Below are 23,101 nucleotides of genomic sequence, written 5' to 3' on the forward strand. Positions count from 1 at the left end.
CCTTACAATTTACAATGGAACTTTAATATTTTATGGCCTTCAAAACAACACCAGTAGGATGTCAGGGCAGACACACTGCTAATTAACTAGTGGTGAAGTCATATTTGCTGATTTTAAGAACCATTTTTTATGAACTTTTCTCCATGAACATGTTTTGAAAGTGATTATCATCGAAATTTTTAAAAATTATAATTAAAATATAATTATTAGGGTGTGCAACAAGAATATATAACTCCTTTACCACTGTTTACTTCCCATAAAAATAAATATCTATTTTGGCAGGATTCATTGCTAAGAGCCCTCAGAGCTGGTACAAAGGTCCCAACTGAAGCAACGAACTGTCCACCCACAAACAGAAGGTATTTCCTCAGATTCAATATCTCAGTTGTTCGCTCCAGCCAAGGGCCACGTCAATCCCCAAATCCTCCTTTCCAACGCCTTGCCTGTCCTCCTCTTCCTTCAAGGTCTAGTTCCCCAAGTCTCTAGAGGAAAAAAAAGAAACCTCTCCATTTCATATGTATGGAACACTTTCTTTGTCAGGCAAGAGTATAAAAAGTTGATGATGTTTGGACTTCTCTTGTGGCACAGTGGTTAAGAATCCGCCTGCCAATGAAGGGGACATGGGTTTGAGCTCTGGTCCAGGAAGATCCCACATGCCACGGAGCAACGAAGTCTGTGCGCCACAACTACTGAGCTTGCGCTCTAGAGCCCGCGAGCCACAACAACTGAAGCCCGCGCACCTAGATCCTGTCTTCTGCAACAAGAGAAGCCACTGCAATAAGAAGGATGCGTACCGCAGGGAAGAGTAGCCCCTGCTCACGGCAACTAGAGAAAGCCCACGCGCAGCAACAAAGACCCAACGCAGCCAAAAATAAATAAATAAATTAAATTTAAAAAAAAAAAAGTTGATGATGTGTATTCTCAAGGGGAATATTTCAGAGGGGGGAAGAGTCTAAAAAGTACCACTATGCACCTTCTAGCATTTCTGTACATAAAAGGTGTTTAATAAAAGTTGATTGATAAAAAGTGGGACCAGATATCTTTCCTAGGGCAACCACACCTCTTCTAGCTCTTTCTTGGTGCTTAAAATAGCTGGGTGAAAATTCTATTTAAAAAAAAAAAGAATCAAGAAGTCAAATTCTGGACTATAGTTTTTAATAATGAAAACTAATTGAAAAAACCACAGGCTGACACAAAGATGACATATACTGCACAATTCTCCAGTGGGAGAAATCAGCAGAAGGTTTGGCTAAGAATATCTGCTTCCTTTAGGGGCCTGTGGAATGGGTTGAATCCTGAGTTTCAGCTGAGAACTTTCTTTGCTGGTGACTGAGCAGAAAATAACCACCCCAGGTCCTATCTGACACACACTCTTCTCTTCAAACCACGGAGATGTGAGAAATCTCTAAGGACTCTGTGTCTGCAGCTACCACCATAAATTTGTAGATGCCTCTATTGAGAGTTCTACTGGCTTCCTTAAGAAGTTGCCTATAGTTACAAGGCAGCTGAGCCATTTCCCCCCATATCATGGTGAAGTAGACTTCTGTGAGGGGGTTGTCTTTAGGGGTCAACAGGCCTGTTTTTGCTGCAGTTCTGCAGCCTCACTCTCTGCTCAAGGAACACGGGTGACTCTAGATGAGAGAGCTCACCTCAGCCCAGGTCGGAAGGAGCAGAAACAGCAACCGACATTTTTAATAGATGTTTCCTCCTTTTTCCATCAAAGACATCTAACTGCTAATCAGAGCTTCTGATCGGCATGCGATACCATTACAGAATTATCAACTTAGCGGATATAATTCTGTTACAGAGGAGATATTTGACAGATTAGTTAGCTCATGACACTTTATCATGAGAAGCTATTTTTGTTAGACTTTTTACAATTTTGAAATGTCTCAAAGATTCCCTACTATATTCCCAAACTCCAAGGAGACCAGGAATGCCGAGCTGCCGCCACCAACAGAGTTAGAACAAATTTCTCAACATTTAAAATTGTTGTTTAAGCTTTTTGAATATAAAAGAAGGGATTTGTGTGTGGAAATTCACAGACAACCAAGGCAAGTATAATCCAGATGTCAGCCGAGGTCATTCTCTGTTTTATGATTTTCTCTAACCCCTATCTCATGTCCAGGGAAAAGACAATCCCTTAGAGAAAATCTTGCCAAAACTTGGAAGCTTGCATTTTGTCACCTCTAATTCTCATCTCCTCTCCTGCTAAATTCTCACCATTACTTGTTTGACCCAAAGTATTTCTTCTCTTCTCTGCTCAGCAGGATCTCAGACATACAGCCTTTTTGATTTATCCAAACACTATTCAGTCAAGACATTTGTATATATCACAGGCACTACTGAAGGTGTGTGTGATAGAGCAAGATACGGATGATTATAGCTCCTGATAAGAAACAGTGAAAACCGAGTATAGACAGTCTTTTAATCATCCGTCTGCTAGGAATCTCACTCGATATTTCTCTATTGTCCCCCACTTGCTATTGTGTTTCTGACCCTCTCTTTTTCTCTCCTGAGTTCACTCCCACCTTCAAGTAACCATTTATTTCTGATGCTGAGCAGTCCAGCCGTCAGTCTTGTTCAAACCATACCCTGGAGGTCTCTTGCTTTCCAACATAAAGAGGTCATTCATAGTGTCTTGTTAAAAAATGTCCATCTACTTTAAGAGAGAAATCATTCCACTCCCTTAGAGGTAGAGCAGTGACCTTCAGTTGTACTTTTTAAATAGCTCTGTTTTTTATTGTCTCTGAAAAGGTTTTATCATCCAAACAAAATGCTTATATTAACAAAAAGTTAACTGAAAGTTTTGATATAATTCCTTGACAGCCGTACTATTGCAGTGTCTGCCTCAGGAAGTATAACGTAAGCAACAACTGAAATTATCTGTCCACTTACAATAATATTATAAAGTGCAATTAAAGAAGAAATGTGACCTGCCTATTCACTTACATCTTTAAGTCTCTACTCTTTTCAACCTTAAAACTAATGGTACATTTGTCATGACCTTAATCAAACACAGATATCCATATTCAGTATTCAGGTTAAATGCAGGATTTAAGCCAGAGGTTAACTATAGGAAACCACTTTATTTCATTATAATTGTCATTACTTAACTAAACCATATTACACAATGACTCCAAAAGTAATAGTTATATTGAGTTTGATTCCACTAGCTGACAATATGGCTAAATATTATGGGTTTGTGTGCATGGATTTACGTGTATGCACGTGTACATTGAGTTCATTTCGTTATATATTGCAGTAATTTAGACTGTTAGCCAAAAGAGGACTTTAACACTCTTTTATTTTAGTAAAATAAAAAGACTATTTTGTAAAGTTTTGCTTATCACCTCTGTTTTGCTCAAGACAACATCCTCCTTTAGTAAAGATGCCATTAAAAGATAATTGGAATATTACTCAGCCATAAAAAGGAACGAAATTGAGTCATTTGTTGAGACGTGGATGGATCTAGAGACTGTCATACAGAGTGAAGTAAGTCAGAAAGAGAAAAACAAATATCGTATATTAATGCATGTATGTGGAACCTAGAAAAATGGTACAGATGAGCCGGTTTGCAGGGCAGAAGTTGAGACACAGATGTAGAGAATGGACATATGGACACCAAGGGGGAAAAACTGCGGTGGGGTGGGGATGGTGGTGTGCTGAATTGGGCGATTGGGATTGACATGTATACACTGATGTGTATAAAATTGATGCCTAATAAGAACCTGCAGTATAAAAAAACAAACAAACAAAACAACTAATACTAAACTTTCATTGGGTTATTTGTATGGAAATATGTTAATATAAATGTTTCAGACATTACATGAAATTTCTAAAAATCTTATATTTGTATTTGTATGGAAATATGTATGGAAATATGTTAATATAAATGTTTCAGACATTACATGAAATTTCTAAAAATCTTATATGTTCTGGTATAATGTTATAAGTAATAATCCTAGTTATTACTTTAAAATGTATATCTCAGAAATAACTAATTTTCTTGTCAACTGCATTATTATGAACTTTCATCAAATCTTTAACTGTGGTCATTTTTAAGTCTTTTCTCATTTACAGACAGTTCTGGGTGTACTTTGATGCTTTTGCAAATATGTTCCTATTAAAGGGTTTCATCTTCAAGAAATTCATGGAAAAGACTCTGACAAGTACAGGTTTCTGGTAACTGACTGTACTGCTGAACTGAATGAATAAGCATTTTCAGAACTCTAATGAAAAACTGATGAACTCAAAAAAGTGCTAACAAAAGATCAAGATGAAAAAAAAATTTAATTACATGGGACTGAGTGAACTGATGAGGATGAGTATAATTTTTGTGACTTTCTGTCTGAATTTAAAAAAAAAAAATCCCACAAGGACTCAGAGGCAAAGAATATACAAATCAATTTTCACTGCAAAGTAAAGGAGCTGTTACAGTGGAGGATTACTGGACTGAATGTCAATATTATGACATAGTATGAGTGTGTTTCAGGTTTGGTAATTGCAATCATTGTTGCTTTTGTTGTGGTCATCCATGTACAATGCTTCGTGTCAGTCTATTTATCTCTTGTAAAAATAAAATACACTGTGTGTATGTGAAAAAAATGTCAACAAACAATAAAAAAAAAAAAAAGATAATTGGACAGTTAAATATGATGCCCATATCTAACCTAAACAGAAGAGCATTCTAGAGCTATCTGTTTAGGAGAAATTTAATTTTTTATTTTTTTAATAAATTTATTTATTTATTTATTTATTTTTTGTCTGGGTTGGATCTTTGTTGCTACGCGCGGGCTTTCTCTAGCTGCAGCAAGTGGGGGCTACTCTTTGTTGCGGTGCACGGGCTTCTCATTGCGGTGGCTTCTCTTGTTGTGGAGCACGGGCTCTAGGCATGCGGGCTTCAGTAGTTGTAGCTCGCGGGCTCTAGAGCACAGGCTCAGTAGTTGTGGTGCACGGGCTTAGTTGCTCCGCTGCATGTGGGATCTTCCCGGACCAGGGCTCGAACCTGTGTCCCCTGCATTGGCAGGCAGATTCTTAACCACTTACGCCACCAGGGAAGCCCGGAGAATTTAAATTTGACAAATAAAATCAGCATTGTTGCAGAACTGCAATATTTGCTCAAGCCATGGAAATTGTAATTTTCTTGTACCAGTTTGTATTTCAATCAATATTTATGGAGTTCTCCAAACGTGCCTCTTAACTAAACCAAAGTTTGCATTCATAATGGCCTTTTACAAGTGGCTTGGCCAAAAATAATGCAATACTATGTGTCTCAGAATTTAAACGTATTAACTTAAAATGACTATAGTTTATAACATGCAGACAGACAAAGTATAACAACTAGACCAGCACAACCCAGAGAGTGTATCAAGATAGTTATTTGGATATTCAGGGATTTGAAGCACAGAATCTATGTAAGGGAGAAACAACTGGAGAGTGTACTCTGTTCAAAACCATTGGAAAAAGTACAGGTAGAATTCCTATCACCTCACAAGTGTTCTTTCTTATTTACATACCATGAAACCCATCAGATGCATTGTATTTACAGGGTCTAGTGACTTAAACACAGCAATAACCGCAATAACAATGAGCATAAATTTTAGGGGGAAGGTGAATCTGAATTTAACATTTTAACATTGGATTAAAATAACTTGCAAAATATTTTTTCATAAGGTCCTTTGCCAAATGTTTAGTGTGACTGACTACTATACAAGATTGCACTATCACAAAGGAGTTACTGTAGACTCTATATTCCTAATACATCCAACAGCCATCCATTTCTCACTACTTCACTGGTACCACCCTGGGCTAAATCATCATCATCGTTTACCTGTATTTAACCTTTTCTTAGGTCTCCTATTTCTACTCTTGCACATCACAGAGTAGAAGTGATCCCCAAAAAAGTCTACGAAAAATAACAAAAAAGTCTATTATCAGTGGAGTAGTCAGAGGGAAAAGACAAGTCAGACCAGGTCACTCCTTTGATCAAACCTGTAAATCATTCCCCTTCTCACAGCTAGTAAGAATAAGACAAGGCCTTACATAATCTACCCTACTTTGCTCTTCCTTGCTTACTCTGCTTGCATCCACAGTAGGTTTCCTTTTGGATCCTGACATATGCTGACATGCTTCCAATTTTGAGCATTTGCTATACCTTTTCTTCTGCATGGAACACTCTTTTCCCAGATAACCACTTGGCTAATTCCTTCACCTTTTAAAAATATATTTGATCAACGTCACTTTATCCATGAGGTCCCCATATTATTTAATATAGTAATCTACACAGCCTCAAACCTCTTTCCCCCACTACATTCCTAATCCTAGTTGTCCCATTTTAGTTTTTCCATAGCACTTATCACCTTTTATAAAAGTGTGTCATGTCAATTTCTTGTTCTGTTTCTTGAATGTTAGCTTCTCAAGGGCAAGTGCCTTTGCCTTTCCAGTTCACTAATATATCCCATCTCTAATATAGGGCGGGCACTCCAAAAATATTTGTTGAGTGTTAAATGAATGCAAATATGATATAAATGTAACACAAGGAAACTTCCAGTCACCAACATAGATAGTATAAAAGCCTCATGGAAAAGACTTGGTTTATGTCACTAAGTATTCCAACCTAAGAAATCAGTATTATTAAATGACTCCTCCATAAGCACCAACAGATGTCCTGAAGTATTCTTCCAGGAACTGAGAATATTTACTCTCAATGTGCAATTCCTGTTGGCCTTAGAATTTTATATTTTATCATAGAAACCCAAATCCTTGCATATTATCATTTTTATGAGTTCTCCATCATTTCATTATCTTTTCATTCTCTTCTTACTTCTTTTTGGTTTCTTTTACTCTGCTCTCCTCCTTTTCCTTCAACTTAAATGTTAGTGTGACCTTAAGTTTCCAACCTTGGTTGTATTCCCTTCTCATTTTGTATTTCCTCTGAGCTATGTCTTCTATACCTATAAAGCCAATTGCCAATTAACTGGATGTTAAAGCTTCCAGCTCCAGTCTTTCCCCTAATTTCCCTCCCTATAGCCTAACTGCCCATGACAGTGTTTACTTGGATATGTTACAGGCATGTCAAATACAAAATATCAAAGACAGAACAAATGATCTCACCACCATTGTAACCTAAAGAATTCTCTACTTGAATTCTTTACCATGGCTAATAGCTTCATTATCAACCTGGTTGCCTAAACCAGGAACCAGGGATTCCTCTCGGCTATTTCTTTTCTCACCTGCTTTCACCTCCTGCTACAACTGTTCAGTTCCTAAGTATTGTTAATTCCATCATATAATTATGTCTCAAATAATTTTGTTATTCTATTTCCCAAGCCACTGTGATAGTTTCTTACCAGGATTATTGCAACAGCTTCTTACCTGAGCTCCAATGCCTGTTCCCCTCTCCACCACAATCCCTTGCCTCCAATTTGTTTGTCCGACAAAATCCTATTAAACTTTCAAAGTTCAGCAATGTTTTCCTTACCTCCTCTGGTGCTCTTTTATGCTCCAAATAATGCTTATCAAATTGCATTTTTAATTCTTTGGGAATGTCAGTGAGTCTGCTTGCTGGCTTCAGGCAGTGGAATCACTCAGCCTGCTCAGAGGTAGAGCAAGGGGCCAAGGGTGACCCCCCTGCAGAAGACCACAAAAATCTGGGAATGTGAACAAGATGTATCTGATACACAGTCAGCCACTGAAAATAGTTTTTCTAAGTTACTCAGAGGACAATTCAATATTTGCCAAACCTTTTTTCCTTCCAGACATCCTTGCCTATGTTTGTCCTTTGCTCATTTTTACAATAGTAATATAATACTTTCTGTTTTCCATAGAATAAATACAAGTTTATTTACAAGGTAGGCAAATACAAGGCAAGGTATTTGTCTACCTTATAAGACACAGGCCACCAACTGCACCTAATTTTCCCTAGTAAGAAACCCAGAAGCCTTCACTATACAAGAGCTAGGGCATAGATGAACCAAGTGATACCATACATTTTTTCAGTTGTAAACATATTTCTCTCAGGATATAGAACCATTTGTTGCAAGACCCCCAGAATTACCTCATATTTGTTTTACAGCTAAATTCCTCACACATACTAGATTCACATAGCACAAAAGTTTATTAAAAGACTGTGATAGCTAGAATAACATATACCAAAATATTAGCAGGAACATTTTTTTATCCTCTGTGTTTTGTATTTTCCAAAATTTTTACATTGAGCATATATTCTTCTTATGCTAGGAAAAAAATTTAAATTGTAACGTGATTATAGGGAGGAAAGGCTGAATTCTAGAGTTCTAAAAGTTCAAAATGGTATTTCTTTAGTTTATTGCTATTGGGTTTTAGGTTCTTTAAGCTCCTGAAGTTATATTTAGCAATAATTTAGAACACAGTTAACCAGAGTTCTTCTAGAAACAAAAATGACTAGTCCTTAGAAACCCTATTCAACCCTTCCCAGTATATGGTTGCTTATTATGGCAACCTTGACTCCTCCCAGTCCTGGGCCAAAGTATCCTGGAAACTGAAATAAAAAGAATAGGGTTTAAAGCAAATTTGGTTTCAAGATAATGCATTAATCTATCTATTAATCTATTAATCTCATCTTGCTAATTAAGAATAGAGTTAAACTTAAAATATTGTTCCAATTTTTAAAAAAAGATTGTCCCAAGTTTAGACTGCTAATTATTATGCTAGCAGAGAACTCATGAATAATTTTTAGTTTATATTGCTGAAAATGAATTTGCTCTCCATGGCAAAAAGAGGATCAAGAATAAAAACTGTTTTGTGACCCTGTGAATCATTTATAAATTTTCTTTCTAATTGAGATAATATCAGCACGTTTTTTTTCCTTTCAAATAATTTACTCTTCTTTTACTCTAGAACCCCACTAAAGATACACGTAAGGCACTGAAAGGACATTCATTTTAGTGGAGTTCAAAAAAGGTTCTGCTTAAAAGCAAAACAGCCATAAACAAAAAAAATAAAAGCAAACAAATAGAAAGACATCCTAGATTTGTCATGACTCTGATGGTAAGAAACAAAGATCAAGCAGGATATGTGCAGCACAAGCTCTGAAAGATATCAATATGAGCATCTATGCTACTGCCTTCACCACAGGTACACTGTGCTGGGCTTGCAGGAAATGTTTTAACCTAAAGGGCACTGAGTCGATCCCTTGTGCTCAGAGACCTTCAAGTACTGGCAGGTGGCATTTCTCATAATCAAAAACACTGTAACACAAGAGCGCACTTCTACAGTGAAAAGGATCCACTTTCAGAGTCAATGTTACCTCCGCTTCCCTCGCCATGAATAATCATTAATGATTCCATGGAACTCTCAGCAGGATTGCAGGTGTGCCTCTGTTTGCTAGTCAGAGTGTCATATAATCAAAGAACTGAAAAGGACCTTTAGGCGTAGGTAATACGGTACTTCATTTTGCACAACACCCAGGGAGATAAGTACCTTGTTCTTCAAACGTTCCGTACAGAGAATCATTATCAGCACGTTAAGGTAGTTTGCCTCTTAAAAGAATTCCATATGTAATTGTTTTATAACTGAAAATTGTTAACAAACCTCACACAGATGCATATATCATTTTCTCAAAGCTAACTCAACTTTAACATAGCAATTTCAACTCCAAACCCAATGCATATATTTGAAAACTAAGTAAACAGCTTTGTGGAAGTGAAGGCCTACATTATCAATCAATTTGAGAGCTAACTCATTTTTATACCAAGGAAAATCCCCTCTCTCCCAAACATTCATCTTCCTTATTTTGGTGTCAAATTTTAGATTGCAGACAGACAAGAAGTATCTGTCTACACAGTACCCAATTCCATTTAGTGTACCAAATAAGAATGTCACAGATCGGTCAGGTTTGACATGAGCAATTAATAAAGTGGTGTGAGAAGAGAAAAGTGACTTTTTTCTCAACTTGTTTTTGCCAATAATCAATGCTAAAATGGGTGTGGTATTTCCATAACACCCTTTGTAGAGCAAAAGCCTGGGGACAGTGTAACAAGCTAGAACTTGGTTCCAATGAAGCATCTTTTAATTGAACTATAGATGGAGGATAAAAAGTAAACAGGCTTTGCAAAAAAGACAGACTTGGGCCCTAGCACTTACTAGATTTGTGACCCTAAGGAAAGTAGTTAACCCCTAACACAATACTTCCTTATCTATAAAATGACAAGGATAATAATAATATGACAAAGATGGTCATTTTAAATGAGATTTTTTTTCTAAAGTCCTTGACCCCAAAAAGTTACTTGTAGATATCCTGCCTACATACTCCAAATGATAGGGACATTTGTCCCAGTTTGAAAACACAAAATGCATTTGTGTTATATATTTTTATAAGTTTTATTGAGTTATAATTCACACATCATAAAGTTCACTCTTTTAAAGTGGGTTTCAGTATATTCACAGAATTGTGAATCATCACCACAATCTATTATACTTTTAAAGTATTTTCATCACCCTGTAAAGAAATCCCATCCCCATTAGCAGTCACTCCCATTCTCTGTCCCCACCCATCAGGCCTAGGCATCAACTAATCTTTCTGGATCTATAGATTTGACTATTCTGGACATAATATACCAATGGAATTATACAAAAATGTTGTCTTCTGTTGGCTTCTTTCACTTAACATGATGTTTTCAAATTTCATCCATGCTGTACCATGTATCAGTACTTCATTCCTTTTATTGCTGAATAATATTTCACGGCATTGATATACCACATTTAATTATCCATTCATTACTTGATGGGCATTTGGGTTGTTTCAACTTGGGGTATTGTGAATAATGCTGCTGAAACATCAGTGTACAGGGTTTTATACTGGCATGTGTTTTCATTTTTTTGGTTATATATCTAGGAGTGAAACTGCAGAATCCACTTTTGGCAACAATGATTGACACTTGGGTATACACCAATGAGTGAAATTTCTGAATCCAATAATGGTAACTCTATATTTACTATGTACAAGAACTGTCAAACAGTTTGCAAAAGTGGTTACACCATAAACAATTCCAGCAGCACTGCATGAGGATACTAATTTCTCCACACTCCAGCACTTGTTATTGCCTGTTTTTTTTTTAAATTTTAATTTAAAAAATTATCAGCAGGTGTTATACAGTATCTCGCTGGGTTTCTGATTTGTATTACTCTAATAACCAATGATGTTGGCAACTTATCATGTGTGCATAGGTCATCTCTGTTTCTTCTTTAAGGAAATATCTGTTCAAATCATTTGCCCATCTTTAATTGGGTTATTTGTCTTTTAATTATTGAGTTGTAAGAGTTTTATCTTCTGGACATAAATTTGTAAATCAGACATAGATTTGCAAATATTTTCCCCTGTTCTGTACACTGTCTTTCCACTTTCTTGATGGTGCCTGAGACACAAGTTTTTCTTAATTTTAATGAAGTCCAGTGGATCTATTTTTTATTTTGTCTCTAGTGCTCTTGATATATCTAACAAACTATTGCCTAAACCAGGGTCATGAAAAATTACTCCTATGTTTATTCTAAGAGCTATATAGTTTTAGCTGTTACATTTATGACTTTGATCATAAATTAATTATAAAAGTTTGTTAATTTTTATATGGTGTGACATAGGGTCCAACTTCATCCTTTTACATATGAATATTCAGTTGTCTCAGCAGCATTTGTTGAAAACACTATCATTTACACATTGAGTTGTCTTGACACCCGTGTCATAAATCAATTGACAAAGGTAAGGTTTTATTTCTGAAATATTCTATTCCATTTATCTTGTGTCAGTTAGCACACAGTTTTGATTTTTGTAGCTTTGTAGAAAGTTTTTGAAATTGAGAAGTGTGAATCCTCTAACTTTGTTCTTTTCCAAGATCGTTTTGGTGATTCTTGGTTCCTTGCATTTCCATATAACTTTTAAAACCAGTTTTCATAAAAGACGGGTGGGAGTTTCATAGGGATTGCCTTTACTCTGTAGATCAATTTTAGATGTACTGCCATCTTAACAATAATAAATTTTCTTATCTATGAACATGAGTTGCATGTTGAATCATTCTGTGTAATTTGTACCTTGCTAGGAGCTTGTTCCTTCACCTACATTATGCATTTTGTTGGCACAGTTGTTCACAGTATTTCCTTATAAATCTTTTTATATATGTGTAACATTGGTAGTGATGCACCCTCTTTCACTCCTGATGTTAGTAATAAGTCTAGCTCTTTTATTTCTTGCTTATTCTGGCTAATGATTTCCCAGTTTTGTTGATCTTTTCAAGACTCAATATTTTACTTTTTTGGATTCTTTTATTTTTAAATTCACATCTATTTCTTCTCTAATCTGTATTACGTTCTTATTTCCTTCCTTCTTTTTAGTGTGGGCTAGTTTGTGTGTGTGTGTACATATATATTTCCATAGATATCTCTTAGGTCTAGGTGGTTTATAGTGTCATTCAAGTCTTCTCTTGTTAGCTGTTAATCTTATGGAAGATATCTTGTTGATGATAAATCATTTTTTTCTTCCTAATTTCAAGGTTATTCTTTGTCTTTAGCTTCTACAGTTTGACTATTAATTTGTCTAGTTGTGAAATTTTTTGTGTTTATTTTACTTAGAGTTTCTTGAGATCCTTTAATGTGTAGATTCATATTTTTCATCAAATTTGGGAAGCTTTCAGCATTTATATCTTCAAATATTCTTCCTGCCTCTTTCTTTCCTTTTCTTCTGGGACTCACATTATGCACTTGTTGTATTCTTAATGGTATTTCATGGGTCACTGAGGCTCTCTTTTTTCTTGATTTTTTTTTTTTTTTTGGTTGCCCAGGTTACATAATTTCAATTGACCTATCTTTAAGTTCACTGATGCTTTCTTCTGTCAATTCAAGCCTGCTGTTGAACACTTCTAGTAAATGTTATCTTAACTATTGTATTTTTTAACACTAAAATTTCTATTTGGGTATTTTAACAATTTCTATTGTATTATTGATAGTCTCTATTTGCAAGACATCATTATCATACTTTAATTTTTAAGATATTGTTTCCTTTAGTTCTTTAAACTTATTCATAACAGCTTTTTTAAAGTTCAATCTCTATTAAGTTCAACATCTGGGCTTCCTCAGACACAGTTTTCATTGATTGATTTCCCCCCCTTTGTATGGACCATATTTCCCTGCTTCTCTGCTTGCCTTATTTTTTTGTCAAAAACTGGTGTTATAATATTATAATGTGGCAACTCAAAGTGAGATTTCCCCCTCCCAGGGTTTGTTTTCATGACTGTTTTTGTTGTTGTTGCTGTTGTTGTTGTAGCAGTTACTGTTTTCTTGTGATTTTCCTGGACTGATTCTTTACAGTCTTTATTTCTGTGTGCATTTCCACTAAAGTTTCTGTTTGGTTAGCTTAATGGTAGGCTAATGATTAGACAGAGATTTCCTAAAATACCTTGAACCAATAAAGCTCCTGCTCTTTGCTGAGGATCTCTGTGTGTATCAGGACAAAACAATGCTTTGGAAGTTTACTACTCTACCTTAGCCTTTGCTTCCAGCTTTTGTAGAGCTTTACATTCAGCCAGAGGTTAGAAATCATGGCTTTCCCAGGTCCCTCCAGAGCATGCTCACAGCCCTGCACATGCACATGGACTTTAAGATCCCCCGTAATATATTCAAGCTTCTAAAAGCCTCCCATGAATGTACTATCTCCTTGATTTTTCATTTAAGTTTTGCATCCAGCCTCGTTTTCCCCAACTGGTATCATTTTTCTCAGGTAGCTGTGATGGTAAATAATTGATACTGACATTTTTTTGACAGATGGCAGGGGAAAGGGCTTCTCCCACTGAGTGAGCTGTGAGTCAATTTAAATATAAACAACTTGTGCTGGGCTTTTCTAAGGATCTAGCCAGATAGGTCAAATATTGACAATTCCCTTGAGATGGGGCATTTTTGAGATATTCAAACCCATTCTTCTCCTCCAATGATCTCTAAGTTACTGACATTCACAACAATTGTGGCTGCAAGGTTGCTGGCTTTCAAAGCTACCATGGTGCTGGGGAGAAGGGAATGGGAATAGAACAAATTACAATGCCACAGATATTACTGTTCTTACCAACATTCAGTAATTTTTCCTTATAAAAACACTTCCCAGATTGTTGCAACCTTGGGTTAATTCCTAGAGTTCTGAAAACATTGACTTTTACAATTTTTTTTTTTGCTAGTGTTTTCATTGCTTTTATACAGGAGTGGATTTTCAGAGGTCCTTGGCTCCATTATTGCAGAAATGCTTCTCTGCATTTTTTTAAAGTTGAGAATATTTCATTTAAAAAAAAAAAAACTTTAAACTTTTTTTCCCCAGAAAAAATTTTGGAAGGTATCAACCCCTTCATTTGAAATTGTTCCTATGGAATGAATATTTTCATTGTAATACCATAGATTCTAAACACAACAGCTACCCAGGCTCCTGAATCAGCCAGATCTAGGTTATAGTTGCAAGTCTGTCACTTATTTGCTCTATGAATACCAAGTTTCTTAAATTCTTTCAGCCTCAGTTTATTTATTCTTAAAATAACACCCACCTGCAAGGATCACCATGAGCATTAAGTATAATTACATGTATATTCCATATATAAAAGGACCAACACCTAAAGACTTCAATAAGTTATATTTCCTTTCCCTCTTCCCTTCCTTTCTAAAAAGTGCATTTACTGAAAGATGCTTGACTTTACTGCTTGATTCTTTAGAGTAATAATGCCATCTGCTGGAAATGCCAACATGATGACCAACAAAGAAAATGAATCTTGTTAACAAACAGACACTACATTTGATGCTCCATTATTGCTGCCCTATTGAAAAACAGGTCAAAGTCCTGACATTTTCTCAATATATTTATTTTTAAAGGTGCCTCAGACCCCCCAACACACACACACACACACACACACACACACACACACACACACACGTGTTATTTAAATGGTTTATAATTACAGTAAGTCCTGTTTTTTCAATATCTTGAAGGGGAAAATTACCAATACAGACAAGTTACCATTAGTTAAACTTATTCTTGCTTTCAAATGTTTGTTATAGATCTGTGAATTTAGCCATAAAATGTAGATGTTTTTAATCATATGGGGCCTAGCTACTAACAAAAGAAATTTTAAAAACTATTAGATCTCAAGTTTCTATTTGACAAGAAAATGACTCAAACAAGTCAACTATTATTGTTAAAAGTAAATATAAAATGTACTTTTATAAAGTAAACTAGTCCTTGAAAACTTTCTAATTGTGCAACAATAAATGATTGATTACATAAATTAAACCATAGCACATACTTATTATAGAATATCACATAGTCAAAAATCAAGTCCTCAAAAACATTTAATAACATGGCAGAATCATTGTGACTTATTATATATTTAAATAATTGAGTTATAAAATGATTAATACAATTTGATCAAAATTTTGTTCAGATAAGTAAACAGAAAAATTACAGATAGGTTGGTGGACCCAAATGATAACCAAAATGTTTTATATCTTCACTGTGAGATTGATATATTTTTAGTTTCTTCTTTATGGGTCTAGGAATATAAGTTTTTAAATTTTCTATAATGAAACATTCTAGACATTATAGACATTTTCTTACAATATTTTCTTCTTGCTTATAGAAACATATTGGTGTGAGTCCTGATCTTTTTTCTCGATATGTTTTCTGGTTATTGTTGACAAAATTTTGGTTGATTACTTCTGTCTAAAACATCCTTCCCATTTCCTGGAGGATGCTTGGATGAAAAATAATGATTCTTCCCAGTCTTCTTTCATTTACAGTAACCCAAGATTTGATCTGACATAAATTTTTAAGAATTCCTAAAAGCTCAAAGTAGAAATTTGTATAGCTAAGAAATGTTGACCATCATAAAGAAGTGTTACAATCTTCAATGCTATAATAACCCCTTATGTTTATGTACTGGAAAGGCTGAGGCACAATCTAAACACAGTGGGAAAAACAAAGAAAGCCGAACACTGCTCAGCATAATGACATACAGAGGCATTTTCTCCCATTTGTTCAAGGGAAGTTCTGCAGGATTATAATCGCAGTGAGGAAAATGTTTCTATGTGTAACATGGATTTTGGCTTTACCGTTTGTATTTGTGCATGTGTGTGTAACTCATTGGACACTGAAAAATAATGGAGAGGGATAGGTGTGATTCACTGGAGAGAATACTCCCAGAAAACTAAATTTGGAGGGGACAGCCCAACCTCACAGCCTGCTGGGAAATTTTTATCTCACATAATAGGAGCAAGGACAGGAGTGGGGTTTCCTAAAGGGGCATGGAGATTTACATGCAGAAGCGTTGAAGAATGAAACACTTTGAAGCAGTTCTGAAAGCAGAAGAGGAAGGTTTTCAGGTACATCCATGAGATCTGAAATAGATATAACCTTTTTGTTCTCTTGCCATGGTTCATGAGTACCATGACATTTCAAAGTTTGATTTAAAATGTATTTTTTTGTGTCTCACACAAAATTTCTATTAGACATATCAATTCCCCAGTAAAATCTGTTATAGCTATCTAGAATTTGTAAATGGTAAATTAGAATTAGGAAAGATAACATAGAATATGGGTTTTCCTACATTTATTTCATTAAAATCTAATGTGGTAACAGCTCCATGAAAGGAAAGATGCTGAAGAGGATGTGGAAAAAAAAGGAACCCTCCTACACTGTTGGTGGGAATGCAAATTGGTGCAGCCACTATGGAGAACAGTATGAAGTTTCCTTTAAAACAAAAATATACCTACTCTATGACCCTGCAATCCCACTCCTGGACATATATCCAGAGAACACCATAATTCGAAATGATACATGCACCCCAATGTTCACTGCAGCACTATTTACAGTAGCCAGGATGTGGAAGCAACCTAAATGCCCACTGACAGAGGAATGGATAAAAAGATGTGGTACATATATACAATGGAATATTACTCAGCCATAAAAAAATGAAATAATGCCATTTGCACAACATGGATGGACTTAGAGATTGTCATACTGAGTGAAGTAAGTCAGACAGAGAAAGACAGATATCATATGATATCGCTTATATGTGGAATCTAAAAAAAAATGGCACAAATGAACTATCTACAAAACAGAAATAGAGTCACAGATGTAGAATACAAACTTATGGTTATCAGGGGAGAAAGCGGGGTGGGGGTGGGGTGAAGGGATAAATTGGGAAACTAGGATTGACACATACACACTACTATATATAAAACAGATAACTAATAAGGACCTACTTGTATAGCACAGGGAACTCTTCTCAATACTCTGTAATGACCTATATGGGAAAAGAATCCAAAAAAGTGTGGACATGTGTATAACTGATACACTTTGCTGTCCAGCAGAAACTAATGCAACATTGTAAATCAATTATACTCTAATAAAAATTTTTTTAAAAAATGATCTAATGTGGTAACAGCTCCATGAAAGGAAAGATGGTAGTAAAGGAATTCTGAGAAGTCTCCAACATTAATCCAGGTTTTTAGTCTGGGTCAGATCAAAGCACAGCATGGAAACTCAACTATAGCACAGAACTGACTTAGAACTGGATGTGCTACAAGCCAAGTTTTTTCCCTGAATACCTGAGTGAGAAGTTATCTTTGAAGGGCTAGAGTAGGAGGGAGAAATGCTAAAATCAGGGTCACACATACACATTTGCCGGCTAAGTGATTCACTTGAAATTCACGTCAACAGAAACATAATTGAATTTCTTCAAGTGGTGAAAAGCACTGTGTTTGTAAATGAGAGGAAATTCCTACCCAAGTCGAAAAATAGGTCAGTTAAGCCCTTTAACATAAATCACCTAGATCATATCAAAGCCATAAAGCTGAAGAGACTAGGGGACTGATTTCAACTTGGGCAGCCAAAATTGTTTACTTTGTTTTATTACTATTTTATGGTAATTAACAACTCAATAATTACCACCCTTACTACGTGCTTTTAACAAAAAATGTCACAGAGAAATAGGTTATTTCCATTTGACAGAAGGAAGCAGGGATCAGAGAGATTAAGAAACATGGTCTCAATTGCAAAGCTTGTAAATGACAGAAGTAGGTTCTAAAGCAGGTCTGCATGACTCCAGATTTTCAAATATTTATCAAAGTTTTGTTCTTTGCTTTTACTAATGTGATACATTTTGGATGTAAGAGCATAGGTAAATAGACTTTAATTTTTTTAATGTAAATCAAGGACAAAGAGAAAGAGGCATTATACAAAATTTCCTTTCTAGTCTAATGTCTGATGTCACATACTATCTATACTGCCTGAGGAAATATATATGTGTAGATAGGTGTCACAGAGAGAGTCAAAATATAAACCAACCCTACAAAATCTTCAGGAGCCAATCAAAAACATTATTGGGTACTATCAATGAGTACTCATTAAGTAAATAAAAATAACATTAAAAACTGCAAGTAAAGAACAAGCGTAATTAATCACTAAATTGGTATTAGAGATAAAAAGTAGGGCAGAGGTACAAAGGAAGGGGATAGTAACAACTGGGTCAGAGAAGGAAACTTAGACCTAGAAGAAATTATGTAAGTAGAAAGGGCATGGAGGAACACAGAAGGTGAGAACTTACAGATGAGAATATTACCATGAGCAAAGGAACTAGAATAAGAAAGCTGTATTAAACTGATAGGCCATCTAGGAAACTGTCTTGGTTTCTATCTACAAAAGTCACTAAGTTATCAACAGGATAGATCATAAATATGATGCTAAGAGCTCAGTTCACAACTTTGTGAATACTCAACAACATGTAGGCCAATTCTACTCCCACTGAAGAAGAAAATACCTAGCTGGAATAAAAATTAAAAGAAGTGAAAATCTTTGTTGTTGCAGATGCACCCCCAATAATGTTGAACAAATATTTCAAGAATGTTGGATTCATGGGTTGCTAAATTACTAGTCTGGTTTGGGAGGTTCAGTAATCAGCTTATATAAGAAAACTAAATGCTTCCATTCAGCCTGACCTGGGAGAATGAGTGAACAAATATGGCTGGAATAAAGAAAGTACTTAGAGTTTAGAGTCAATTTGTAAAGGTTCTTAAATGACTGACTAGTATCTTTAAACCAACAGTCCTTACCTGTACCTATTACCCCAACTACTCAGAGGCAGACTTCCAAAGTATGTCTACAGATGTTATCTCCATCGTATCTTCTTGTGTTCACTCCTCAATCCATTCCACTCTGGCCTCTGGCCCTCACAGACATGGAATTACTCTTATTAAGGTCATTGATGGTTTCCATGTTGCCATGTTAATGGATCTATCTTTCTGTCCTCACTGTATTTCTTGGCAGTACCTGACAGAGTTAGCTCCTTCCCTCACGAAACACTGCAGGACTTTGGCCACCCCAATTCAGTCTTCCTTTCTAGCTCCCTGCCCTTCCCAGAGATCCAAATGACAGAGTTCCTCAAGATGTTGCACAAACATCCTTCTTTTCTCCCTCTACACATTCTGTCTGGCTAATCTCATCTTTCCCATGGCTTAAATATAGTCCATATGATGCTATCTCTCCAATATACATCTCTGGCTTAGACCTACCCTTTGTATTCCAGTCTTTTCTATTCAATATTTTATTTGCCATCTTCACTTGGATGTCTCACAAGAGGCCAAAGTTAGCTTGTCCGATATTGAATTCTTATTTTACCTCAAAATATGTTCCTTACCTACTCTCCCTCTCTCAGTAAAAGTAGGCTAAGAACCTAGAGAATATCTTTATATTTCCCTCTCCTTCACCTCCCAAACCAGTCTATTAATTCCTGTTAATTTTGCCTCCAAATTATATCTTGTCTCTGTTTCTCTCCAATTCCAGGACCACCACTATAGTCCAAGACACCTCTTTCACATAGAATGCCTCCAAACCAGTCTCCTCCTTCTGTGTCTCTCTTCTAATCCATTCTACACAGAGCAGCAGAGTAAACTCCTAAAAATTAAAAATGTAAACCAAATCTCGTTCACATCTGCTTAATACCCTGCAGAGTTTTTCATTTTAATTGGAATGAAATCCAAAGGCATTACATGCCTTAGCCTCTGATTATATCTTCTCTTAGACCTCTCTCCCGCTGTTCACCATACACCAGCTGCACTGGCCTTCTTTCAGTTCCTAGAACAGGCCAACCTATGTGCTTGAGAGGCTCTTCTCAAGAGTATTTACACGGCTAGCTGCTTTCAATCCTAGTGGGTTTGGCTTAAACTACACTAGCTCAGAAAGCCCTTTCTGACCACTGAGTAGAATTCTTTTTCCACATCACCACAATTATTTTCTGCAATAGCATATGACTGGTTTCCTTCATAGCACTTTATAATTTCAAATGCATCTTCACATTCAGAACCTTTAACTGGTTCATTTTCCTAATCTCTTTATTCTTTTTTCATAGAAGTGATTACTTCCTTTTATCTCTTAAAGGAACCTCACCATTTGTATTGTATTTTATTTTTTAGTCTGTGTGAAGCTTTCTCATTCTTTTAAACTCCCTTTCCTCCTTCCCCAAGTCCATCTCCTTTCACTGCTCCACGACCAACCATTCTAATGTTTTAAGTATCTCTTTAATTGTATATGTCCTTTTAAATATGCAGTGCTAATTTCCTGGGCATGGATGTGTAATTTACATAAATGCTACTGGTTTGTAGAGTTCATTCTGTTTCTTGCTGTTTTTACTCAGCTACATGTTTTAGAAATCTATGTTGTTCTATGTCCATTTAGCCACAGTTTCTAAGTGCTACATACTATTCCATTGTATTCGATCTCTTTGTTGCCTCAAGCTCCCCACTACCACTAACAAGCCTACAAAAAATATCTTTGCACACATTCTTTATGGAACTGCTGCTCTGGGGGAAAAAAAAAAATCCAGGCATTTACAGGCCATAGCAAATGTCAGTATTTAATTTGACTAAGTGTTGCAAAATTGCCCTCCAGAATGCCTGCTCCAATCTACATTCCTACCAGGGTTCCTATAGTCTCATATCCCAACCGATATTTGGTATTTATCTTATTTTCTAATCTTTTTGCTCATTAGGTAAGTATAAAGTGATATTCCATTGTGTTTTTTAATATGCATTTTTCCAATTACCATGTGTTTGAGCATCTCCTTCTATATCTGTTAGCTATATGGAATTTCCTTTCTATTCCTAATTCTTATTCATTTTTTTAACTGAATTTCAAAAATAGGTTCTGGACTTTCTTTTAATTGTTTTCTTAGGCCCATGATCTCCTATTTTTAGATTCTGTAATGTACTTTTGGACATCAATCTTCTTTATTTATTTGATGATTTGGGGTCATGAACTCATTTTCCACAACGGAATTTTCCTGAGTATGTTCTAAGAATTGTTGTCTCACCACAGAGCTTGGTGGCCTTGGTTCTCCATGGAGATTTCTGAGGTGTTGTCCTTAGATTACTGATGAAGTCTCCTGCCTGCTTTATTCCACATGGGCTGCTTCACAGGATTCAGTGCAAGGAAAATTCACTTTCTCATTTTGGAGAGTGATTATGTATTAATTAACTTTCTAAGAATATTGTTACTATAAGAAGAAGCGTTTCAAGCATGTACTCACTCCAATCTCTCATAACTGGCCTTCTGTGGGAGAAGGGCTTTTTGTTTGTTTGCTTACACATTGTCTCTCATCTACTAAAGTATTAGCTCTGTGAAGGTAGAAATTATGTATGTTTCACACAACACATCCTAGTATCATTAGTACCTAGAACAATGACTGCCTCTGATAGTTACTAAAAATATATTTCTGAATGAAAGAGTGAATAAAACATGTAGCCCAGTGTTTCCTCCACAGTTGGGATCTCGATAAATGTTAAATCCTTGATTTTCCCTCTTCTCCCTGATATTTAGTAAAATTACTACAGCGATACACAGAATGTATTAGAGGTGTGAAAAACAAAAAGGTGGACAAAAAAAGCAAAAATTGCCTTCAAAATAGAAAGGTGACAATGCAAATACATAAAAGTTTTTTTTATTGAAATTTGTTGAAAAAGAGGGGACAAAACTTAAGATTATGAAAGAAGAAGTGGTGTCAGGGGAAAGAAAAGAAAGACCCAAAAATAACTGTAGGATGATTAGCTGGAATAATAGATTACCTGAAAAAGAAATAAGATAGGAAGTGTTATACATGTTGAATCTGACCTACTAAGAGGATACACAAGCTAGTTGTTGTTAAGCAGGCTTTGTATATGTAGATAAGAGTGGTTATAAATGTATACCTATAAATTCCAGAGTTATCTGCCTATTGTACCTAATTGAAATCATGAAGGTACCAACAGTTTCCTCAAGAAAAAGGTATATGTAGACTAAACTAGGTGGCTGATAATCAAATCCAGTAAACCACCACGTGGAGGAGGCAGGATTACAAAGATAATTAAAAGGAAACACACCACCAAAATTGGTCATACAGGTACATTTTGTCAAAGGAGAGAAATTCTAGGAGTGAAGATCTACAAGGCCAAAATAATATCTTATATTTATCAAGCATTATAAATGTACCACACACTGTTCTGTTTTGGGTTTCACCATCTAAGACTGGTCCAGAATGGCCTCAGATGAAGTAATTGAATTCTCCTCCACATGCTTTTTATTATTAAGACTATTTTGGGAGGGGGGTGTCTGTGAGGGGGGCAAGTTTTAGGTTCACAGCAAAATTAAAAGAAGGGACAGAGATTTCCCATATATTCCCTGCCACTACACATGCATAGACTCTCCATTATCAACTTCCACCGCCAGAGTAGTACCTTTGTTCCAACTGATGAACCTACGTTGATGCATCATTACCCAAAGTCCATGGTTTACATTACGGTCCACACTGGGTATTATACATTCTACAGGTTTGAACAAATGGATAATGACATGTATGCACTATTGTAGTATCACACAGTATTTTCACTTCCCTAAAAATCCTGTGTGTTCCACCTATTCATCTCCCCCCAACTTCCTGGAAACAACTGATCTTTTTATTATTTCTATAGTTTTACCTTTTCAGAATATCTTTTAGTTGGAATCATACAGTATGTAGTCTTTTCAGATTGGCTTCTTTCACTTGGTAATAAGCATTTAAGTTTCTTCCATGTC

The 23,101-nt window shown here is 35.8% G+C and overlaps 1 long non-coding RNA gene across 1 annotated transcript in view; it reads right to left on the bottom strand.

Annotated features, from left to right (window-relative positions):
* Nucleotides 1–4,617, bottom strand: part of LOC309656147 — a 232,153-nt gene extending 227,536 nt beyond the window's left edge. Inside the window, exon 1 of the long non-coding RNA XR_014261176.1 lies at nucleotides 3,757–4,617. This is a non-coding gene — a long non-coding RNA (uncharacterized lncRNA). The remainder of the gene's footprint in view (nucleotides 1–3,756) is intronic.
* Between the last annotated feature and the right edge of the window lie 18,484 nt (nucleotides 4,618–23,101).

Source organism: Balaenoptera physalus (genome assembly GCF_965194825.1).
Source record: "Balaenoptera physalus genome assembly, chromosome: 2".
In the NCBI taxonomy this organism is placed as follows: domain Eukaryota; kingdom Metazoa; phylum Chordata; class Mammalia; order Artiodactyla; family Balaenopteridae; genus Balaenoptera; species Balaenoptera physalus.